This window comes from Hemitrygon akajei, chromosome 10 (assembly GCF_048418815.1).
Source record: "Hemitrygon akajei chromosome 10, sHemAka1.3, whole genome shotgun sequence".
Classification (NCBI taxonomy): Eukaryota; Metazoa; Chordata; class Chondrichthyes; order Myliobatiformes; family Dasyatidae; genus Hemitrygon; species Hemitrygon akajei.
The window spans coordinates 146,975,708-146,988,608 of NC_133133.1; positions in this window are offsets into that span (position 1 = coordinate 146,975,708).

Below are 12,901 nucleotides of genomic sequence, written 5' to 3' on the forward strand. Positions count from 1 at the left end.
TCAATACTTCGGGTTGCTGAGCAATTTTTCAAAGAGAAGGATATTCCACTCACCAACATTATTGGTTTTGCAACAGTCAGGGCACCATCAATGACAGGATGCTATTGTGGGGTTATTGCTTTCATAAAAATAGCTGGAAGTAACAAATTTACTATTTACTGTGTAGTTCACAAACAACATCTTATTGCAAAAAAACCTGTGTCCAGCTGCACAAGTCATTAAATACTGTTATCACAATGGTAAATGAAATCCTTAAGGTTGTTGTAGCAGGGGAGACCACATATTAAATGCTTGCAGTGACGTGCATCTCAAATAACCACTGACAACTAAGTCCAGCTCCTGACCTTCATGTGTGACTTAGCTACTAAGCCCAGTGGAATAATTTCTACCGACAGGGGAAGGGGCACAGGCAGGTTGAAGTAATTTGCCCATTACTTCAGGCAAATGGGGCTCATCAGCCATGGTTGGCAGCTCATTTAGGAGAAGGAAAACCCTGATCTCAAACCTCCACTGCTTTGCAGCTATATTACCTCATGGGGAAGGCTTTGGGAGTAAATCCCAAAGAAAAATCCAGAGCTGGAGTCCCTAAGGTAAGCTCTACACTGATTTCAATGCTGACTAGTAACTCCTGGGATATTGCTGGTGCCAACATGTATCAGACTCTGCTGTGCCTGTGGATTCATCAGCTGCATGGAGTGGGGGAGCCTGCTATGTGGGGCAACAGCTTGCTCTCCATATCACATAGACAGCGGAGGCACAACATCAATGGCTGATCTCAAATGAAATAAAGTCTGATGCTCTCAATTCCTGATAATTTCAAGAGCTTTGTACTGAGAATGATGAACACATTGAACACTTGTTGTAGCACACAGTAGTCAGATGGCTCTCAAAAGGAAACTGCCTGAGACGCTTCTACGGGCTTTGTGAAACTGTGATAAAATTCTTTGAAGATTCAAATGCTTCGTTCAGTAACCAACTTAAGAATATTAGGGATGACATTGCTTTGTCAGAATTACTTGCAAAGTATAATGAAATCATTCTTCAACTGCAAAGAAATGATGTGAGTCTTATCAGTCAAATCAGTCATCTCCACATTTCTGTCCAACCTTAATCTTATTTACGTGCAACATTGGCTGTTGCGACATTTTCTAATTTCTGAGCCTCACAGACGATGATCTTCATGTATACTGTGCCCACCTGGGTGAGCCGTATAAAGACCTTTCAGAGAGAGACAGGATCTTCTCTCAAATTCCAGATTAAGTAATAAATCCATTCCTGAACACTTGTAATGAGGAATTAACAGGAAGGATGCAGGAAGAACTGTTCTCATTACAAAATGACTCTGAGCTGACACCAAGGTTCAAAAAGTCATATCAAGACTTTTGGTTGCAGAAAGAAATCTCTGAATGCTATCCTATACTGAGGAAAAAGGTCAAGATTTTAAAAATCATTTTTAATGGAGTGCAGTCACCCGATTTCTTTCAAAGCCACGCAACAAACTGTAAATTACTTAATGTGGAAATCTAAGACTCGTTCTGAGTAACATTCAGCCTAATGTTGAGAAGTTGATATCACTGCACCAAGTCCATCCACTGTTGAAAGGTGAAAAAGCAATGAAATAGTGAATAGTTGGACTACTAATGTACACTCTAAAATTGTTGATGATAATTTATTTTGCTGCAATTAAAGAAATTATTTTATTTGCATCTTTAAATAGATTTGAATAATTTTTGCAATTATTTAGCACTTTAGCATTTAATAGATTTGTGTTTTCTTTCACAAATGCATCCTAAATGAAAATTCTTCATGGTTTATATGTAATGGTTGGAAAGGGAAAGGGGGTCCCGGAGATGCAGTCTGGGAGTCAAGGTGGCAGTAACCCAAAAAAGTTTGGGAACCACTGCGCTAAACCTTTTGTAACCATGTACTGTTGCAAGGATGAGGCTGAGCATAAACACAAGTGCAGGACACAGGCACGGAGGCAGAGTCGTGAGGCGTTGGCACCATTGCGAACGGGGAACCGGTTTCCAGGAGAGTCTTTACGTAGAGACAAGGTTTACATAGAGTATCCAGGAAATGATGCGGAGCTTAGTACTGACAGTGCTAAGGAACCAGGAAATGAGGTTTACCCACACTAGAGTTGAACAATGAACGGGCACAGCATGGCTGTGATGCCCCAGTTTTATCCTGTGTTCGCTAATGGGAACCAGGTGCGCAGTAATTAATGGGACTAACAATCATAGGGAATCATTTGACAGGAATTAAGGCACAATCAATGAGATAGTGGCAAGATGGGGAATTGCCAGTCAGGATCATGACAGTATCCTCCCCTCAACGGGAGCCTCCAGGCGATCCTCCAGGCCTGTCCGGATGGTCCCAGTGGATGAGGGAAGGGTCCAGGATGAAGGAGTGGGGAACCCAGGAACGCTCCTCTGGGCCATACCCTTCCCAGTCCACCAAGTATTGAAGGCCCTTGCCCTGACGGCATACATCCAGTAGCTGCCGGACGGTGTATGCTGGATGGTGGTCGATGATTCGGGCGGGTGGAAGGGTTTCGGTCGGAGGACACAAGGGGCTGACAGAAAAGGGTTTTATTTGGGAAATGTGAAATATAGGGTGGACGTGCATAGACTTGGCTAGTTTAAGTCGGACTGCTGTGGGGTTGATGATACTTTTGACCTCGAAAGGTCCCAGGAAGCGAGCGGCGAGTTACTTTGGCTCATTTTTGAGAGGGATGTCTTTGGATGATAGCCACACCTTCTGCCCAGGTCGATACTCAGGTGCCAGAGTCCGATGGCAATCTGCAATCGGCTGATTGGAGCAGGGCCATATGTGTGTCCTCCCAAACCTTGCGGCACCAATCGATATGGGCTTGAACTGATGGCACCGCAATCTCGTCTTCTTGAACGGGAAACAGCAGGGGTTGGTACCCAAGGGAGCATTCAAAAAGCAATCTTCCGGTGGCAGAGACTTGTGGGCGTACTCTACCCATGCGAGGTGATCACTCCAGGTAGGCGGGTTGTTGATTGTTATGCAACGTAGCGCTGCCTCCAAATCCTGGTTGACTCGTTCCGTTTGTCCGTTCGTCTGAGGATGGAAGCCTGATAACAGGCTAATGGAGGCACCCAGGGCTTGGCAGAAGGACTCCCATACCTGCGAGATGAACTGGGGACCCCGATCGGATTCCGCAGGAATTCCGTGGAGGCGGATGACATGGTGGATGAGAAGGTCTGCGGTCTCTTGTGCCGTAGGGAGTTTACGGAGGGCTACAAAATGCACCGTCTTGGTGAAGCGGTCTACCTTGGTGAGTACGGTGGTGTTTCCCTGTGAAGGGGGTAGACCAATGACAAAATCTAGGGTGATGTGCGACCAAGGATGACCCGGGACAGGTAGGGGGACGAAGTAATGCAGCAGGTGGCCGATGGGAGGCTTTTCCGTGGGCACAGACGGAACATGCTGAGGCATAGGAATGAGTGTCTGCATCCATGGAAGGCCACCAGAAGTGTCTCTTCAGGAGAGGCAGTGTCCGATCACTCCTGGGGTGGCAGGCGAACTGAGACGTGTGCCTCCACTGGAGAACCTGAGACCTGATGGAATTGGCCAAAAAAAGGTGATTGGCCGGTTCATTGCCGGGGTTAGGGTCATCTCATTGGGCCTCATTTACAATAGACTCGACCTCCCAAGTGAGGGCTGCCACCACACAGGATGGTGGGAGGATGGTCTCCGGGCTGGAAATGTCTTTGGAATTGTATTGGTGGGAGAGCGCGTCAGGTTTCCCGTTCTTGGACCCCGGATGGTAGGTGAGGGTAAACTTGAATCGTCCAAAAAAACAATGCCCAGTGGGCTTGGTGGGAGTTCAACCATTTGGCGGGCTGGATATATCCAAGGTTCTTACGATCAGTCCAAACGATGAACGAATGTTCCGCCCCCTCCAGCCAGTGCCTCCATTCCTCCAACGCCAGCTTGACCGCCAGCAGTTCCCGGTTCCCCATGTTGTAATCTTGTTCAGCGGGGGACGGCCGGCGAGAAAAGAAGGCACAGGAATGAAGCTTCTGGTCGGGATTTGATCATTGGGACAGAACTGCTCCCACCCCAGAGTCGGAAGCATCAACCTCCACAATGAATTGATGGGAGGGGTCCAGTTGGACCAGGATGGGAGCGGTCGTGAAACTCCTCTTCAGGTCAGTGAATGCCGAATCAGCCTCGGAGTCCCAACGAAAAGATGTTGTAGGCGACGTAAGTCGGGTAAGGAGCGCCACCCAACTGTAGTCTCTGATGGATCGGCAATAGAAGTTAGCAAACTCCAGGAACCACTGACATTGCTTGTGGGTCATGGGCCTAGGCCATTCTTCCACCGCCCGGATCTTCTCGGGGTCTGCTCTCACTTGCCCACTCTCGATGATGTAGCCCAGGAAGCTGACCGAGGGGACGTGGAATTCACATTTCCCTGCCTTCACAAATAATTTGTTCTCCCACAGTCTCTGCAGGACTTGACAGACATTGTGATTGTGTTTCTGGAGGCTGGTGGAGAATATCAAGATGTCATCTAGGCAGACAAACACAAAGCGGTTAATAAAATCCCTTAGCACATCATTGATTAGGGCTTGAAAAACGGCAGGGACATTGGTGAGGCCAAATGGTATGACCAAGTATTCGAAGTGGCCTAATGGTGTATTAAATGCTGTTTTCCACTCGTCTCTCTCTCTCATCCTGACTAGATGGTAGGCGCTACAAAGATCCAACTTTGAAAAGATGATGACTCCGTGAAATGGTTCAAATGCCGAGTTAATGAGGGGCAGGGGGTACTTGTTTTTGACAGTTATGTTGTTTGGGCCTCAGTAATCGATACAGGGATGAAGCAACCCATCCTTTTTCTCTACAAAGAAGAAACCGGCACCCACTGGGGAAGATAAGGGTCGAATAAAGCCCGCTGCGAAAGATTCACTAATGTATTTCTCCATGGCCTCTCTCTCAGGTTGGGACAAGTTATATAGGTGACTGGTGGGTACTGAAGCCCCGGGGAGAAGATCGATAGCGCAGTCATACGGGCGGTGCAGAGGCAGGGATAGAGCCTGTTGTTTGCTGAATAACTGTCCCAGGTCGTGGTATTCTGCGTGAACTCTGGACAAGTCGAGAGGTTCCAAGACAGACGAGGTTGCGGTAGCCTCCCTAGGGGATGGAGCCGACTGCAGACAGGAGGAATGGCAAAACGGGCTCCAGCTGTCTACCCTCCCAGTAGACCAGTCGATCTGGGGATTGTGGTGGTTCAACCAGGGGTATCCTAGAACTGTAGGGGCTTGAGGTGAATGGATGAGATTAAATCGTACCTTCTCTTGATGATTTCCGGACAGAATCAAGGTCAGGGGTGGTGTACAGTGGGTGACCGAGCCAGAAGTTTTCCGTTCAACACCTGGGCTCCAGAGGGGTACTTAATGATTCCCGAGGTATTCCAGCCCGGGAGGCTATGTCCTTGTCCAGCAGATTCCCTCGGCACCAGAGTCCACCAAGGTGGAGAGAGGCAGGGACTGTTGGTTGTAATTCACGGTAGCCTGGATCTGCATCCGGGTTTGGGGGTCCTGTAGGGAGTGTTGCCTGACTCACCAGAATGGTCAGAGCGGGAGCTATGCTAGGAGCAGAAGGGAGAGAGAGGTTAGGGCTGGTTGAAGATGGTAAAATGAGCCATGGGATGACCCGAGGAGTGGGGCGACTGGTCTTTTCTCTCAGATGCTCTTGAAGTCGATTATCTAGCCTAGTGGCTAGAGAGATCAGAGAGTCCGGGCTGTCCGCATCATCCCTTGCTGCCAATTCATCTTTTATCTTATCTGAGAGGCCCTATCGAAACACTTCCCATAGTGCCACATCATTCTATCCAGAGTCGGCCGCTAATGTACAGAACTTGATGGAGTATTTTGCTATGCTTTGTGAACCCTGACAGAGAGTTAGCAAGTGCTTAGCGGCATCCTTACCGTGAATGGGCTGTTCAAAGACCTTCCTCCTTTCAGAGACAAAGGAGGAGAAGGAGGAACAGACCTCTGGTTGGTTGTCCCAGATCGCGGTGGCCCATGCCAAGACATCCCCTCGTAACAGCCCCATGATGTACACAATCTTTGATCTGTCCAAGGTATACGTACGTGGCTGTTGCTCGAAAACCAAGGAGCATTGTAGCAGGAAGGCTCAGCACTTCCCTAGGTCCCCAGCGTAGGGTGCTGGTTTGGGTATGTATGGCTCTCGAGGTGATGGTATTGCCAACCCAAGGGGTGTAGCCATCCCAAGCTGTGCACTTTGGTCAGACTGGCTTCGTGGAAGGGACGGAGTAAGGGGAGTGGCTGCCCAGTCAACCTGCTCACTGACCTTTACATCCTTGGACAGGGCATGAAGATCTCTCATGACTTCTCTGAGCAGTTGATCACGTACACCCAGTAGGGAGCCCTGGCTGATGAGGACCTGTTGCACAAGGTCCATGTCTGCTGGGTTCATTCTTGGACAGTTCATTCTGTTGCAAGGATGAGGCTGAGGATGAACCCAAGCACAGGACACAGGCGCGGAGGCAGAGTCGGGAGGCGTTAGCACCGTTGCGAATGGGGAACCGGTATCCAAGAGAGTCTTTACACAGAGACAAGGTTTACATAGAGTATCCAGAAAATGATGCAGGGCTTAGAACTGACAGTCCTAAGGAATCAGGAAACGAGATTTACTCACACTAGAGTCGACCAATGAACTGGCACAGCATGTCTGTGACGCCTGAGTTTTATCCTATGTTCGCTAATGGGAACCAGGTGTGCAGTAATTAATGGGAACAGCAATCATAGGGAATCAGCCGACAGGAATTAAGGCACAATCGATGAGATAATTGCAAGATGGGGAATTGCCAGTAGGGACCATGATATGTACATAAAATGGCAACACAGCAAGTACCTTTTAAAAGTTAATATACCTGGCTTATGAAAAGTAACAGACCCAACACCGACACCTGAGGAACACTACTAGGTACTGGCAACCAACCAGAAAAGGCACCCTTTATTCCACACTTTTCCTACTGCCAGTCAGCCAATCAACTGATCAACTGCCAGTTCATCAAGTAGATTCCCTGTAATAGCATGGGCACCTTGTCAAAGCCCTGCTGAACATCCAAGGAAACAGCATCCACAGACTCTCCTTTGTGTATCCTGCCCGTTATTTCCTCATAAGTCTTCCAACAGATCTGCCAGGCAAGATTTCCCCTTCAGGAAACCGTGCTGACCTCTGCCTCTTTTATTGTGTACCTCCAAGTACCTCAAAAAGTCACCCTTCATAATGGACTCTAACATATGGCCAACCATTGAATTTAGGCAAACTGGCCTATAATTTCTTTTCTTCTGCTTCACTTCCTTCTAAAAGAGTGGAGTGATGTTTGTGACTTTCCAGTTTCCAGAACCATGCCAAAATCTAGTGATACTTTGAAGATCACTACCAATACCTCCATGATCTTTCCAGCTGCTTTTTTCATAACCCTGGGGTATAATCCATCTGGTCCAGGTGTCTTATCCACCTTCAGACTTTTCAGCTTCTGAGGCATCTTCTCTTTAGTAATAATGACTACTGTCACTTCTGCCGTGACATTCTCAAATTTCTGGCATGCTACTGGTGTCTTGCACAGTGAAGACTGATGCAAAATGCTAATGTAATTTGTATGCCGTTTCTTTGTTCCCCACTATTGCCTCTTCGGCATCATTTTCCAGTGGTCTGATGGCCACTCTTGCCTCTATCTTACTTCTTTGTATATTTAAAAAACTTCTAGTATCCCATTTTATGTTATTGGTTAGGTTACCTTCACACTTCACCTTTAGTCTCCTTATTGTTTCTTCTTCTTTAGGATGATCTGATCCTGTGCCAGAAACTCCAACCATTGCTGCTCTACCAACACCCATGCTAGTGACCCCTTCCAATCTACTCTGGCCAGTTCCTCTCTCATGGCTTTGTAGCTGTCCTTACTCAAAGGTAATATTGATATATCTACTTTCAGCTTCTCCCTCTCAAACTGCGGAGTGAATTTTATCATGTTATGATCACTGTTTCCAAAGAGTTTCTTTACCTTAAGCTCCCTGATAAAATCTGCTTCATCACACTACAGCAAATCCACCTCCAGGCCTCCAGTCCATGGCCCCAGACTCTCAGATTCAAAGACATTGGGCCTTAGATCTCTGAGAAGCCGGCACAGGGGTTTCAACCTTTAGGCCTCTACCTCCAGAGTCTCTGACTTCAATCTTTGAGCTGTCAGGCTTCTACCTTCAGACTCGCCAAGCTCTGGAGTACAATCTTTGGCTTTGCTCTCTGGACTTCACTGGCCTCAATCCCAGGACTCGCTGATCATGGAGTTGATCTTCTGGCCTCAACTTCCACATTCACACAGACGTCCAACCCTGGTCAGCTGAAGGGTATCACTGGCCCTCATGGCTCCCACCTGTACTAATTCAGGATCTGGGGTCCTGGTCTTTTCAGAGCCTGCTGACTTGAACATCGGGATTACTAACCTTTGACCGGTACTCCTGCCCTGACTCTTCATTTATTGCCCCTGACCTCTAAGTGTTCTTCATCTTTGTTCCTAAACCCTAACCTGACCCGTAACTCACCATGCTGTCACAAAAATCATCGCTACAATTCTAAGCCTAAGCCATAACATTGCAGCTCAATGCCATCTTTACCCAAACACTAGCTCCTACATTTGTTTACAGCCCCTGACCACTAACTCTCGTTCATCCCTGTCCCTAACTCTAACCTGATGCCTAACTTCCAAGCTACCCCCAAAACAATTGCTACAAACCTAAAAAACAACTTTGACATCGAGAGACATTACAACATGGTGTCATGTTGATCGGAACCAGTAACAGCAGACCAGAGGCTCAGTATCTCACACTTGCCAAGGTTTCCTAAACTTGCCAGGTTTACAGCTCACTCTAAGAGAAACTTTCTATTCCTGGTCTCTTGATGTCACTCTTAAAAATCCGTATTTGCTATCTGTTCCTTTCCCTTCAAACAGACTTACCCAACTGACCTTTGCTAATTCCTGACTAATTCCCCCAAATTAGCCCTGCTCCATTTTAATATCCTACCCTGTGAACCTGCTTTATCCTTTTCCATCTGGTCTCCATTGAAGTTGTGGCTCAGAGTTAGCTGTTTTTTTAGTTTTCTTTTAAGTCTGTCGGGATGGTTTTGGGGGAGTTAGGGATCGGAATTAGAACAGCAGCCAGAGTCTAAGCCTCCGTTCTGTGTTCCATGGGCAGTGTCATGAGCAGTTGTCAGATGTCCACAGACCAGTGAGGACAAGGGCTGGACGGAGTTCAGTGTGGGCAGGAGAAGTAGGGTTACCAACTTTCTCACTCCCAAATAAGGGACAAAAGGTGGCATGGTGCGGTGGTGTGGGTATGGTGCAGGCCTGGGATGAGGGGGGAGAGAGAGAGAGAGAACAACAACAACCCTGAATAGGTAAACAAATCCAATATATGAACCAAGTATACATATCTTCAGTGTCATATATGAAATGTAATGCCAAATTACAACAAAGCATAATACAGAGCATAATCTGGCTACCAGTCAGACATGAAATAACACCAAATAACCCTATCTGTATGTGCCTATAGAGTAGACATATAATTATTGCAAAAGAGGAAAAGGGGGGGGGGGGGGGACTCACCAAATCTACTTTTTCCATGGATATTTCTTGCTGCTCTTGACTGATTCAAGCAGTCCTTTGTCCTTTTGCACGGCCAGAGAGAAGTCCTTACATGACAAATCACAGTTCACAGATAGTTGAAGCTCATTTTTGATTAGCTCTGTGCTGCATCTGTTTCTTGAGTCTGACCATTTAATGGTGATCAGAGAGAAGATCCTCTCTACACAGGTATTTGAGCCTGGCACACTGAGGACAAATGAGACAATCCTGAACTTGTTGATCAAGTTGGCTTTCCCTATGTTTTGGAAAACTGCCACCCACTTCCCACCGATGGATTTCTGTATTTCTGTATTTCCTCCCAGCTAGCAGAAAACTCTTCATAGAGTTGGTCCATATTGACTGTCTCTGTCATTTTGAGGGCAGCCACCTCCTGCTCCAGGTCAGTGAAGGAGAGCTCCTCATAGAGACCGCTCAGTTTCAGTTTCATCATTACAATTTCTGGTGAGAAATCAAACCACTTGTCAATGTATGTAATGACAGAGTCATAGAACTTCACAAAGTCCTGTTGCTGCTTGGAGCTTTGTGCTGGCACTTGTTTGTCCATCAGCTGCTTGGTCTGCTATCCAAAAAAGCTGTCCTGTTTCCGTTGAAGCGTCTTCTTTTTGAACTTTCGGACTTCCTCGTAAACATCTGTGATGCAGAGTTTTGTTTCTGCCAGCTTTTTTACAAGTTGGTCAAAATCACACCCCATGTTGTGGAAAAAGCACAGATAAATTTCAGTAGCTCCAGTTTTTCCTTCAGCCTCAAAACTCCTCTTCAGTGCCACAGGACAGGTCTCAAGGGACCTGAAGTATGATGGCCAGCTTTGCAGGAGACGTTCGACAGCTGGATGAAGAGAGAGCCATCAAATGCAAACATGACGCAGAATTTCACGCTACTCAATGTCAACAAGGGCAGAAAATGAACGCGGTTCCTCTCTTCGGGAAGCAGATATTGAGAAGTGGCTATAGACCTTTAGAACAATTGTCTCAGTATCCACTGACAGCTGATCACAGGTGTACTTGCAGGCATTATGAGCTGTGTGAGCTGGGCTATTAGCTTTCAGAATGTGATTGTTGGCACTACTCAATAACTGGTAAACTGACTGGTGTTTTCCAAAGTTTACATTGGCATTATCTGCTGCATAGGCTGTGATGTGTCTAATATCCAGTTCATACTTTTCCAGACAGCTCATCAGAATTTGATGTATGCCATTTGCAGTTTCATCACTGCCTTCATAAAAGTCAAGTAACTTACACTGCACTCCATCAGACACAGAGAAATATCTCACGCACACTGGAAACATTTTTCTATCTCCCTTGTTTGAGGTATTGGTGGCAACTGAGAAATACGTGGGTTCCATGGGCTCACCTTCTTCGGTCGGGGACAGATCATCCATAATATCCTGCACAGTCTTTGGTCCTAAAACATTCATTGTAATCATCTCAGCTTTCGTTCTTCCCAAGTGCATTTTCTTCATAACATTTGAGTCATTAAGCAAAGCTCCGCTGAGCTTAGCAAGACAGTCGGTGCTGTTGTAGCTGAGTCTGTGTTTAACCATATGGTACGCATACGAGGCTTCGCTTGCCACGATTTTGTCATTTTCCGCAGTAGATTTCACGAAGAATGTACCAATATTGCCTGCACCTTTAGCTGGTGTGGCCTTCCTGTGCACTTCTGTGGGAACATGCTGAGTTAGGTCATTCTCACCTCCATGGCCAATTGAGAATTCCCGATGGCATAAAGTACAGAAGGCCTTCGTCGATGTCCAGTCACTGCTGACAGGTTTAACCCACGTCTATTTTGCTTCCCATTGCTTGTTGTAGCTGCACAGTCTTTTCGTTTTTGGAGGTTTATCCATATTGGCACATGCCAAACTGACCGAACAACACCAGACATTACTGAATCTTTTTGTTTTGGCAGGAATTGGCAAAATATAGCACACAACTGATGCACATAAGGGGGCCTGTGATTGGATGACAGGTGAATCACTCGCGCGTGGCATCAACAGTACATGCAACATGCACACACGCTGTTGTATCAGATCTAGGATCTGTCTGTAAGCGTGCCCTCTGGTGATTACAGAGTAGTAGCAGTCAAATACGGGACAAACCAATTTAGCCCAATATATGGGATGTCCCAGCTAATATGGGACAGTTGGAAACCCTAAGGAGAAGTGGGGGCCCATATCCCCACTTAGGTTCAAGGCCTAGTGCTTTGGGTCTCATTGTCAGTGAGTCCAGACTGCGTGACCTCGATTTCAGACACTCATCCAGGGTTCTCATTTGTTGTCACCAGCGAGTCCTGGGTTGATATTGAAGATTGAATCCAGACAGTGAATTGGAAGTCCAGAAGTCAAGGCCCAATGGCTAGAACACAAGACTGCAAATCTTTGCGAGTCCAATGGAGAAATCAAAGCCCAATATCTGTGAATCCATTAGTCCACTGGAAGCCAAAGATGATGGCCTGTTCTGGGGTTAAAGGACTGTGTATGTGCATAGGGAGGAAAGGGGCTTGTTCTGCTGTTGTTGTATACTGTTTTGTTCTGCCAAACATTGTGGACATTCTATGCTGGCGCCAGAATGTGTGACACTTCTGAACTGCGCACAGCGCAACCTTGCATGTGTTGGTTACTAATGCAAATTACGTATTTCATAGTATGTTTCGATGTACATGTGATGAATAAATCTGAAATCTGAATTCATGTGATGAATAAATCGGCTTTTCCCAGCCGTATTTCTGTTATGACTATAACATCCCAGTCCTCAGAACCAATCCATGCTCTGAGTTTGTCCGCCTTACTTCTTAAACCTCGTGTATTGAAATAAGTGCAGTTGAACTGTGTATATCTTTCCCTGTGTTTACTGAGTCCCTGGTTATACTGATTATATGCTCTTGCTGGCTGCTGTTTTATCTCATGACTTGCTAGTAGTATTTTGGTAGCACACTGAGGTATTTTACCTGGTTAAAGTCACTGGAAATCCAGGTATACTGATTCAAGGTTGTTGATCACAGAGTGCAGATCATGTATGCAAGTTTTGAGAAAATAAAAATATTTCAAGCAGTCAGATCTTGAGATCTGAATCATAGAATAAAAAGGATTAATCTACAAATGCTTGAAATCTAACATAAAATGAATTCCAAAGATTTGTGTGAAGAATTTTTTTCTCATTCCTGTTCTGAAGGTTTGATCCCTTAGTTTGAGGTACAGTA